Raw genomic sequence first — 9,463 nt, forward strand, 5'->3', positions numbered from 1 at the left:
GATCCTTTCCTCCTCATCTTCCAGTCCGCTTCTAACACTTGATCAGCTCAGGTATGGCCCCCAAATCAGCCTGTGAGCGGTGACAGGGAGTGGAGTGAATGGGGAGTACAGACGTGTAAGATCAGATCATGAGCCAGCATTGATCAGAGTAAACAACACCGGCATAGGTGGCTTATCCCACCTGCAGGTTAGATGTGGGTGCCTGCATATCTGAGAGCAGAGCTGCACACCCACCCCACCCCAACACCACGTACTGCTCATTCTTAGCTGTTCAGCCACTGCTGGATTTGTGTTTAAACCAATCAAAATGTAATGCAGCAGAAATATTTTCCCTTCAGAACCTCCAATTTCCAGAAGAAACAGTTGTCTTTGTTATCCAGGAATAAACTCTAAAAATCATACCTTAGCTCAAATGAGTTCTGACTGTCCGTGAAACTTTCACCTAATTAAACTGTTAACTTCAAACTGTGGCATAGCAAGGAAAAAAGAACATGTTTTACATTAGATAGGCAAGGCAGCATCTCCCATTGTAGCACATTTTGTACCATGCAATGGTGGGTTCAGATATTTCAAATCTAATTAGGACATATAGAGTGGACCTTCACTAAATTTTCACATGAGTAAAGCCATCGTTTCCAGTGTGAGCAGCTCAGGTGACCCGGCCTGCCTGGCCCTCCTGGCTTCCAGACAATGTGGCTGGATGAAACAATGCAATTCCTTTTATTGAGAACTCCTGGCTCCAAAGATCTGTCACTGCAAAGAGCCATGGGAACAAATCATGTGTCAGCCTAAAAAATCAATATTGAAGAACAAATTGAACTATAATAGTGTGTCTGTCTGGTTATTTAAAAATAGATAACACAGAAAACGCAAAGGACAGGAAGCAGCCAGGAGAGGTTTACAGAGATGGCTCAAAGGTGGAAAAACTGAAAACATACTTCTCCTTCCAGAAACAGCCTGGCTTAATACTCACTGAAACCAAAGAAGTGGTTCCTTCCCTTGACTTTGTATCTCTTCTGTGTGTCTTTGCAAACACAGACAGTATCTAATTTCCCTTTTTACCTATGTGCTCATGCCAAGACCCATTAATATTGCCCAAAGAAGGTAAAGGGAAGGGACTGGGACATGTAGCAATCTAGCCTTCAGACCACAAACTCTGAAGGAAATGGAGCACAACAGATCTGTCAACAAATAGGGTGAGCTAAGATTTTCCCAAGAGGCCTTAATAAATCTATGATAGAATTAGAGACACATGCAAAAGGTTCTACAGAAAATCACGACTGAAACCTCTGAACTGTTACGGATATCCTGTGGTGAGAGTTGTGGGACTTCCTGTAACATTCTAAAGGAGAAGATGCAACTCTCCTTTAAATTCCACAGTGTGCTTTGAAAGCCTGCAAGGGTTATCATTTTCTAACAAATATTGTTGTATTGAGCGGTTCTTTTAAAATGCTCTTTAAAAGAAAAAAAATAGTGAAAAGAAAAAAAAGAAAAAAAATTTGGAAAGCAAAGTTTTCACTATCAAGAAAAAGTAGAAAGGAGACAGAAGAAAAAATTTAGTATGCATGTATCCATAAGTGTGAATATTGTGAAACTCAAGAATTGACAAAGAAACAAATAAATAACATTAATGAATTGCCAACAGAGGTCTACAAATAACTACACATTAAAAGCTTTTAAAAGTGGCTTGGTGAAGTTCTAAGAGATATCGCTAAACCTTGCTGTCTCAATTACCTCCCAAAACTACGGAAACCAAAACCTGTATTTACAAATACTGCTGTTTTCTATCTGTCCCAGCAGCTCAGAAGGCAGAAATATTCTTTACAACCAGAACTAAAGCTCTTTGTATGTCTTCTGGATTTTCCATCTTGGACAATATCACAAGGATTGTTTTGTGATTCCTGCTGATTTGTGATTCCTGCTGAACAGCATGTATGCAAATGTTAAGCTTGCGTGTAGAAGCCACGTCGTAACTTTGAGATGGCTTTGTGCCGGAGCTGGTAAGACCTGCAAGTGCACTGTTAGATATTAAGTCTCCCTGTGAAACCAGCTCAACGTGTGTGTTTCTGCTCTGCAGCACCAAGTCTGATGAGCCAAAACACTGTGAACATCTGTTGCTTTATAATCACTGAGCTTTACTCATGGTTCAGCGTAGAACTAAACTTACTTTCTGGTAAGATGGCAGCTTGCCTATAATTATGTATTCTTTATCCTTTCCCAGAGCATCTTTTTGGTTTTCTTCTTGGTAAGAAAAGTTTAAGCGTTGTACTTCGGTAGTGATTCCCAGTGAGGAACCTGGGCAGCTTGGTGGTAGCTTCAGTAAGTTCTTACAAAGCATGATTGTTTAAGGTATGATAAAATGCTTGCTGTCTACACAATCTGAGAAAAACTAGCTGTGATGAATGGATAAGCCTCACATTTTGTGTGCTGGTATTTTGCTGCCTGGAAGTAAGTCTGTTTGGGCTTTGAAACTCTGTCTATATGATCCTGTATACACTTAAGGGAAAAAGAACTGATACTACAGTTATTTGTACAACATTAGCCTGCAATTATTTTTTTCTTGGAGAAAAATGTCCCTTTATTCATGGGAACACCTGTGAAAATGAATGGCTCCAGGGGATAATAACAGCCACTAAAAAGTTGGTATTTGGGCTTGTCGAATTCCTGACACTTTCGTTGGGTAAACATCTTCTGAGAGCTAGACTCACGGGAATAAACCTTGCTGGGTGCCATATCAGAGTGGGTAGGTCTTCTCTAGAAAACAACTTTGAAATGCTAATAATTTTTGAAAGCTATTTTATGAATTATTCCTAGAGTCATTCTGTGCAGCTGCTCTGTTTCTTGTCACGGGGTTTGTCCCCATCAGGCAGCGGGAACCTATGGGCTCCAGCTATTGACCAGCTCTTCCTGAGAGCCCGGCCAGGGGGTTCCCTTTGGGAAGGGCTGATCCAGTACCAGTGCCCTGAGCACTGCGCTTGCCAGCTCCTGGCTCAGTGGTTGTCAGAAGCTCCTGGCTGCCAGCGAGAAACTTAAGTAATGAATTTCCTCCTGAAGAGACTTTCCTGAACCAGCTGAAATAAATGAAGTATATTAGCTTGTTTTACAAGAAGTCCATCTTGCTTTCACTGAACTAATTACCCTGCAGTCATATAGCTGGTTATGCTTTTCTAATGCATTGTGAAATCTGTCGAATTGGGAACCAGGGTAATTATGACACCTCAGGTTCATTTGTGTTTAAAAGCAGGGACTGCTTTTACAGCTCACATTTCATCAGAGAAAGAGCATTTTATAAACACCGGTACCTCTCAGAAGAGTTGGATGAGTGTATAAATTACTAATAAGACCTATTCTTACATTTGAACATTATACACTGTCTTTTCTTCTCAAAATGTTTTCCAAATATACAAATACACTGCAAGCTCCATTCGATGTGGCACTATATACAGCAACCCAGTAGGCTTTAGGGTAGGAAGTGAAACTGTAGCTGCCAGTGAAAATGACAGAAACCATTCTGAGATGCAAAAAATAAATACTGAAGTTAGAATTTGGCTAGGATATGAAAGCTAAAACCTGCGCTCTCTTGGAAATTAAATTATGCCATTTTTAATGACTGCAGTGTCAAGGGTGTTCGCTTACAACTGTTTAAGCACAACTCCTGTTAACATATATCTGGACTTCATGTTAACACAGGGTCAGAGAGATGAGTTATATACAGTGAAGTAATAGTGAATCACCGAACCTACCCATAATAGGGGGCCTCTAGACTTGCTAGACATTAATGGGGTACGACTGCTCTGCTTAAGCTGGTACAAGTGCAGTGCTCCGTGAAGACAGGATGGGGTTTCTCTCTGTTCACAGCACAGAGCATGCACTCCTGTCCTGGGCCACACGAAGGATGTGCAAACACGTGTAGAGGAAGGGGAAGGTTTGGGTGCAGCCAGGCAGCTGCATCACTGCACCCGCTCTCAGGCTCCGTGCAGCAGATAAGGGCTCAGGTAGAGGCTGGCGTGGGTTGGTGGCATGTTGCCAGAGAAGCGAGCCATGCTGGCATCCAGCAAATGCCGGTTCTAATGCTGGGGCAGGGGAGGGTGGTTTGGTGCCGGCGTGAGGGCACATGCCAGCGAACCCGCTGATAAATGGTAGGCTGGTCAAACTGGGGCATGAGGAGGCTGAGTATTTTTGGTAAAACAGGCAACTAGCTGAGAAGAAAGAGAGGCTGTTTTACAGGCAGAGAACTGAGACCGCGATGAAGTGACTAAATTAAACCTAAACGTGTGAGACAGCTGAGAAATTAACTAACATCTCCTTATTCCCTGCCCAGGTTCTTAAAGCAGATGGTGTTACGTGCTCCGCTCCGTCCCTACAGCCTCTGTGAGAGGCTCTCCCTGCCGACCAGTGTGCACTGCGTCGCATGCTAAAAAATACTGTGCATGATGAAAGGCTCGGAGCCAATAGGGTTGTAGCAGCCTTAATTAAAAGTGCAATTAAAACCCCAGCATGAGTTACTGTTAGCCAAAGGGGCTAGGAGAAACCAGAATGTTGGTTTGTTTCTTTTTCGCCTTAATATATTGGAGTTAGAATGGAGCTAGAGAGATAACAGGGCAATTAAAAATATGAAATGGATAAAATTAATGATGAGTCAAAGTGGCTGGGAGAGGTTGATTTTTTAATTATTTTTTTTAACATCTTTTTATAATGTATTAAATAAAGAAAAGAACTTTGAATAATCAGGAAGTCAGAATGATGCTGTAAAATTAATTGCTGATCAGGAACACAGAAAGAGTAATTGGAAAATGTGAAATATATGATGTAATGGCTCCAGCAATACATATCTCAAAGGATCTAGAAGAGTTGTGGAGTCTGAATGGATGTGACGGGGTGCTATAGGGTGTTTGCAACATCTGGCTTTATGTGCTTAATGGCAGTGCTAAGTTACAAGACTCAGCCCTCTGTAGTCACAGTGAGGAAGTCACCCTCAAAAGACAACAGTATAAATGAAGATCCAGGAGTCTCTGAGGGGAGCCAACCCATTCACCTGGGCATCTGAACTGGTGCCTCAATTCAGGTGATGTGAAATTCCCCCCTTAGTTTCACACTGCAACACTCTGTGGAGAGACCAGGGGAAATAAAGTGTTTTCCATCAGAGATGGATGTGATGAAACCTGCTGCTGCTGCTGCTACTGCTTGACTCAGGTTATTACAGCGTTGTTATTACCAGGACATTAGAGCCTTACTGATGCTGAGTTCACACTGGCTCTGTATTCCCTTGACTCCATCAGCTTCCAAAGGAAAAAATGAAGGAAACTCTGAGACAGAAATGAGGCATCTTCAAAGGGCAAAGCTGCCACTTCAGTTGCTTGTACCAGCACTAAGCTCAGAAGAGTAAACTTCAAAGAGAGTGAAGCCTCTTTTCTTCAGCAGCTGGATGAAGCAAACATAACACATATCAGCACAGATATGGTTTTCCTGACTCCGGAGCTCAGAAAACATCTGTCATACATCTAAAGACTAGGAAATCAAAAGTGATTCCCTCTCAGTTTCATTCTTGTGCCTTAATCTTTTAATCAGAAATGATCCCTGGCAAGAATCTGTTCTGTTAACAGGAACGAGCAGAGAACTGTAGAGTTGGTGTACTTCAAAGAGCCCCTGAGACAGAATTAATCTGCTGAAGCAGCCTGTGGGAGGATGAGACAATAATATGTCGAGAGACCAGTGGTTCACCCTTCCATTGCGTACGAGCCTTGCCTTCTTCACTCACTGCTGAAGATTTCTGCATCCTTCATCATCTGCATCTGCTGCCTGGGCTCTGAAAGCAGCGCAGAGTGACTGTACACAGGGTAGCATGGAGGGAGCGTTCCAGCGTTCCAGTCGTCACATAAGGAAAGCCCTCATGTACTGGTGTGAAAAGAGAGGAAACAGCTCTGACAAGCAGACTGAGTATGAAATATTAAAACACTGCCCACCCTGGCTACTGTGGGCTCGTATCCAGCGTGAGTACATCATGCACTATCAACGGGTGGCACCAGGGAGTTTAAGAAAGCAAGGGGGAAAGTATTTTGCATACAGTTTTTTTCCTACAGACTGCTAGTTGAAAACAAGCATACCAAAACCACAGGAGAAAGTCTTTTCTTCGCTGCCCTGCCCCTCCTAAGCAGGCTAGCTGGGACTGAGCTGGCTGTGGGCTGCTGTTCCCAGCGGCACCCAGTGTCCACCCTTCCAGCTTCCCAGAAACGTCCCAGAGGAGGGCAGAGGAGTGGGCAGCATGCTGGCAGCACGTTCCCTTCACCATTTAGAACTGGAATAAGGGTAGAGATCTCAAGTTCCCAGTTCGGTCTAGCAACAGGCGTAGAGCCTCATCACCTTCCTTCTCAGAGATCAGCAAAAGCTGTCAGTGGGCAAGATGGGACAACAGAAGACCCCAGGCCACTGAATGGGAAAATGATCTTTATAAATGCCTGCTTCTGAGGCCTGCTCCCACTGGCCTCCACCCCACCCATTAAATCAGCTGGAATCAGGCTAGGAACATCAAATCCCAGTGGCTTCCCCTGGTGGGTTCCTCCTAATGCATGCATGCAGAGGAAGGCAGGAGAAGCTTGAGTGGCAGTTTTAACAGCTTTAGCCCCTCTAAAAAATCCGTGGCAGCCATCAGTAGCACATTTTTTCCTTAGCCTGTTTGCAGCCTTGAACTCCTGTGTACATCCCACTTGTTATTTTACAGGTAGTATTTTGGTATTTGGTCAGAAGGGAAGACCTACTGCAGGCAAATGAAAGATAGTGGAACAAAATATTTCCATCTAATTCTGCCATGAACACCGGCTGCTCATCTACATGTTTCTTGTTCAGAAACCTTGGGATAAATTTGCACAAACTGTACAAATGTGCACTGAGAAAGCAAGCAGTGCACCAGCTGGGAAAAGCAAGGACCACAGCAGAAAGACAAACTGGAACCTCTCGGTCAGTTTTGGTTTAATACCTTGTACTTAGGTACACACAGTGTTCCGTTAACTCCTCTAACTTGGTCTCAGTGTAATTCCTGTGACTTTACTGGCTTTTCCTCTTGTTTCAGCAGAAGATACAGGAAAAGAGGCACAGCTTCTTCCTCCCCAGGACATGGAATGCATCGCGCTCTGCCCTAGCGAGGATGCTACTCCCTGATGTGGTCCCTCTTCCGCATTCTCAGGGATCAGACCCACTTTATAATGACCATCTGCAACAACCTCTGAGATTCAGAGAACCTCCCCACTCAAATTCCCCCATTTACTTGTTGCTACTGAGAAGAATCTTATGAAAAGCCACAGGTAACTAACATTACTTGGTACATTCTCCTGTGATCTTCTGACAGGAGATTAGTGTCGATACACTCTTACACTGTTACACAGAAGGGCAAATACAAGCCCAAGGCTTTTACCGTCTATAAGTAGAAATCATCAACACTGAACTCATGCGTGAGTTTATCACCTGCAGTGCTCATCCTGCCTTAAGGTGTAGGTGGTGTTAATGCATATGAAAATAAAATTCACATAAAATTCATGCTACTAATCCACGCTTTATTTTAATCCTGCTTAGTGCATATTACAATCCTTAGTTGTTTTACCAGTGATGCCTACTATAAAGGAACCAGATACACTGGTACCCTCAGGTTCCTTTACCCTAATCCTGTGACATAAAATAAATGAGAAAATGTTAAGAAGAGCTTCTGATGGCTTTGCATTGCCTGATTATCACAAAATCATGGCTGCAATGCACTAAAAAATCCACTCCATAATTAGTATAATTAAAACCTTATGTACATCTTCCTGTTTCCCCTGCAGAGTGGTCATTTGTTAAATTGCCAGATAAGGTTGCTGCATCAGCTTTGCATTTCAACCTAATTTCATAGTGTAATAAGGCTCGCACAAGCACTCCCTGTGCTTGCCTGCATGTAGGTGGGTCAGCTCTATTGTACTAAACTAACTATTGTACTAAACAGCCAATTTCAATCAAATCTTTGGAGGTCTCAGAAGTATTCCGGTCCTATAAGATTTACGACAACAGAAAACTATGTGGAGGGAGAATTTTCTGTACATGTTTCTTCTGAAAGAATTGTAAGCACCATCCCCTTTATTAGATGTAAGGGAATCCACTCAAGAGCCCAATTAAGCTTTATTGGTGCTCCCGTTTACCAAACTATTCATAGGTAACGTGATCATCCCACATGGTCAGAATCATTGCAAAATAAGGAAAACAGGGACCTCTGGAGGGCTCCTAGACCAAGCAACTGGATAAATGATACAGTCTCATACCTGATAAGCATCTGTCTAATACGTTAAAGATTTCCAATCCTGAAGTCTCCCCAGGCAATTATATGAGCGTACATCTTTATTCTCCACCATCTTGTACAACAGCTGAAACACTGTAATACATTAGTGAAGCTCTATAAAATATGATTCAAAGCCTGCTGTTAGTGGCTGCGTTTGCATTTCAATTTACAGAAGACTAGGGAAGGGAAGGAAACTAAAACAATGCTGCAGCATTGATTTCTCTCCGGGACATGGTAGCTGCAAAAAGGGCTCTGCTAATTATAGCCACCAGCGATCAACAGACTCAACAAAAGCCACAGCAGCATTGCAGCAATTCAGTGCCTGCCATACTCCACAGCTCTTCGAGCTGAAAGCATTTGTCATGCCTAAGAATTGATTTTCAAAGGTAATGCCCCAGCAGCCCCCTGCAGTAAAACAAGGGTGGACTTGACTCCGAAAGGCCCTTCAGATGATGAGTCGCTGCCAGAGCACTTTCCTCCCAGCGTACCTTGTTTTTAATTGATGGGACTTCTCAGAAGGTGGATCCATTATACATGACCTGCTCAACTTCAGGGCTTTAATCCCAGGGAAGCTACCAGCAAAGCTCCATGAAATTTATGTTAGAAATGATGTAGACCTTCCTTAAGAGCAGCAAGTGCAGTATTTAGGCAGAAACATGCTATTCAGTAAGAGTCTCAAGAACGTCGTTGATTCTCAAAACACCAGTGCCTATCTTCTTAGCTAAAGGGAATGGATCAGACTCGGTAAAAATTAGTGCCTTCATGTAGATTTTTCACTGCCTAAATCTGAGGTTACATCTCAAGGGATATGTGATATTTTTAACACTTCTAAGCAGTGCCTCGAGGAGGACTGGGAAGTCTGGGAAATGCCATCCTTTCTCTTTTCTCTGGCTTGAGGGAGGCCCAACTCCTTGCCCTTTTGCTGCCTTCCAAGCCGACACCAAACTTCAGCTCACAACCCATCCGAGTCCCGAGGTTGTGTGTATGTACACTGTCAGGTGGAAAGGAGGAAAGAAGTAAATGAGGCAATATCCATGAAAAACAGTCTAAGGAATTTTCCTTGACAGATCTTAGCTCTGTGCCTCTCTCAGCATTTCCCTGGGAGTGAAAAGTTTAGTATGAAATTCTCTTTGATGAAAATCCTTGGTTCTATTTTCAGCACCT

Source organism: Falco rusticolus, chromosome 6, assembly GCF_015220075.1.
Source record: "Falco rusticolus isolate bFalRus1 chromosome 6, bFalRus1.pri, whole genome shotgun sequence".
Classification (NCBI taxonomy): domain Eukaryota; kingdom Metazoa; phylum Chordata; class Aves; order Falconiformes; family Falconidae; genus Falco; species Falco rusticolus.